Genomic DNA, 3,177 nt, shown 5'->3' with positions numbered 1-3,177 from the left:
CGGCCCGCAGACTAATCCACGAAGTTCAAAATATTTTGGATAAAATTAAGTAAGCCTAGGGACCTACTTGTATTTTTCATTTCTCTAGCATCTTGCTCTGCGGCCCACATGCTGAGTTGAGTTTGAGACCCCTGATTAGAGCTTTAGAACTTTAAGTCTCAACTTGCTGGTGGTGAAGACAACACTGGTGATGCTGGTGAGACCAGCTGCGTTTTCCTGCAGCTGTTTCTCAGTGGAGATGGTACTTGGAAGCTCATCTGGCCATGGCAACGGGGGTTGTCAACTCCCAGTCACTTTGAGTGGCGGCTCAGTAGGAAACCCAGCTCAGCACAACAAAAGCCCTGCTCCTTAAGGCCAACTCAGTAATAGACATCGCTCTTTTCCCAGGCCTCCTGAGGAAGGTGGAGGCGAGGCACAGGATGCCATGAAAGTGCCCCCTTTTCTGGCATTCCACTGTTTTGTTTCCCATCGCTGTCTTTTATCAATAAGCAAGCATTTATATATATAGTAAAAGTAATAAGATGGATGGGACAGTAGGTTTGATTTTGTCTTCCTAAGAAAGGAGGATGACAAAGGTTCCTTTCATCATATCCCAGCACAGCAGCACACAGAAGGGAGGTGGCCCTGAAAAGGTTACGTTTGCTGTGACAGGGTCAGATTGTATCTCGAGTGCACTGGGAAGTCACTGGAGGTTTCAGCCATTTAAAGACAGTGTGTGCTGAGAGTTTAAGAGACCTACCTGGAATAGGTGGGGGGACAGTTTATTAGCTCGTCATCTCCCTCATAAAATTTTTAAAAGGTTTTATTCATTTTAGAGAGGGGAGAAAAAGAGAGAGAGAAGGAGGGAGGAGCAGGAAGCATCAACTCCCATATGTGCCTTAACCAGGCAAGCCCAGGGTTTCGAACTGGCAACCTCAGCATTCCAGGTTGATGCTTTGTCCACTGCGCCACCACAGGTCAGGCTCCTTCATACATTTAAATGACATGGTAGAAAATTGGGGTCAAAAGAAACAATTTTCCCAAGTCTTGATTTCCTCGAAAAAGCTACCATGGACCCTACAAGCATCTATTTGCATGGGATCCCATAGGTGGAATTAGGTTTTAATTTGGGAAGGAGATGTGGGCACTTTATAGTGCAGCATTTTTATATTAAACCAATCAACATGTATTTATTCAGAAATAGCCTGGTCCTAGGTAGAGTGCTGGGAACCAGGAATAGTGCTGAAAAGAGGCAGTCATGGGTACTGATCTGGAAGGATCTGTTCCAATTTCTTCTGGCTTTTTAAATGCAAATTTTCTTAGTTTTCCTCTAATGCTCTTTTTTTTTGTTCCAGGGTCTTTTATGTAGGCTACTACATTATATTTAGGTGTCATAGCTCCTTAACCTCCTTTGGTCTGTGACAATTTCTCAACTTTTCCTCCTTTTACATGACCTTGACAGTTTTGCGGAATACTGGTCAGTGTGTGCTGAATTTAAGAGATCTACCCTTTGAATGTGTCTAATGACTTTCTCATGATTAGACCAGCGTTATGTGTTCTTGGGAGGAAGGGTCATAGAGGTATAGTGCCATTTTTATCACATTATATTAAGTGTATGTGTTATTAATGTGACTTAATACTGTTGATGTTGACCTTGATCACCTGGCCAAGGTGTTTGCCAGGTTTCTCTACTGTAGTACCTGGGGTTCTCCAGAAAAACAGAACCAATAAGATATCTCTGTCTCTGTCTCTATCATCTTTATCTATCTATATATATATATATATATATATATATATATATATATATACACATACATACACATATAGACTATTGTACATATGTATATTATAAGGTACTATTTTATCATTTATTATAGTAATATTGTAGTATATTATAAACTTTTATTTTTTTTTTATGAGGTATTGACTTACATTATTATGGATTCTAAGGAGCCTCATGATCTGCAATCTGCAAGCTTGAAACCCAGGAAGGGGCTGGTGTTGTCTGAAGGCCTGGGAGGCAAAAAAACAATGGTATAGTTCAGGGGTCAGGAACCTTTTTGGCTGAGAGAACCATGAATGCCACATATTTTAAAATGTAATTCTGTGAGAGCCATACAACGACCTGTGTATGTTACGTATTATCCAATAAAAATTTGGTGTTGTCCCGGAGGACAGCTGTGATTGGCTCCAGCCACCCACAACCATGAACACGAGCAGTAGGAAACGAATGGATTGTAATACATGAGAATGTTTTATATTTTTAACGTTATTATTTTTTTTATTAAAGATTTGTCTGTGAGCCAGATGCAACCATCAAAAGAGCCATATCTGGCTCGCGAGACATAGGTTCCCGACCCCTGGTGTAGATGGTGCAGATCGATGACGGCCCAGCTGATCAGTCAGGCAGAGAGCGAAGTCAACCTTCCCCCACTTTTTTGTTCTATTCAGGCTCTCTACAGATTGAATGATGCCCACCTGGTTTGGGGAGGGTCATCTGCTTCACTCATTCCACCATTCAAACACTAGTCTCTTTTGGAAACACCCTCATGACACACTCAGAAATGATGTTTAACCAGATATCTAGGCATCCCGTGATCCAGTCAAACTGTTGCATAAAATAATTACACATCCACCAAGTTACTTTTTCCCTCCTTCCAACCTCTACTTTTTGGAAGTAAGTTACTACTCATAGTCCATACTCACAAGGTAAGGAGTTCAACTCCACTTCTTTGAAGGGGAAATAGCTACATAAATTATTTGGAATTCCTTTTGTTAAATTTATTTTTTTAATTATAAAACTATTATATTAGTTTCAGGTGTACAATATAGTGATTTGACATTTATATACTGTATGAAGTGATAACCCTACTAAGTACTACCCATCTGCCACTATATGAAATTCTTTTGTAAAAGGATATTTGTCTCTTTTTTCCTACATATTTATTCATTCATTTATAACAGTAAAAATTTGTAGATATTTATTTTATATTTTGAGTTATAAATTAATACTGCATTATTTATTTTTTACTCATTGTTTAAGTTTATTTTATTTATTTATTTATTTTAAGTGAGAGGAGGGGAGATAGTGAGGCAGACTCTTGCATATGCCCCAACTTCTTGGATCCACCCAGCAACCCCTGTCTGGGGCAGTGCTCAAGAACAGAGCTATATTTAGCACCTGAGACTGAGTGCTTG

The sequence above is a fragment of the Saccopteryx leptura genome, chromosome 2, assembly GCF_036850995.1.
Source record: "Saccopteryx leptura isolate mSacLep1 chromosome 2, mSacLep1_pri_phased_curated, whole genome shotgun sequence".
NCBI lineage: Eukaryota > Metazoa > Chordata > Mammalia > Chiroptera > Emballonuridae > Saccopteryx > Saccopteryx leptura.
This window is presented reverse-complemented; position numbering follows the sequence as displayed.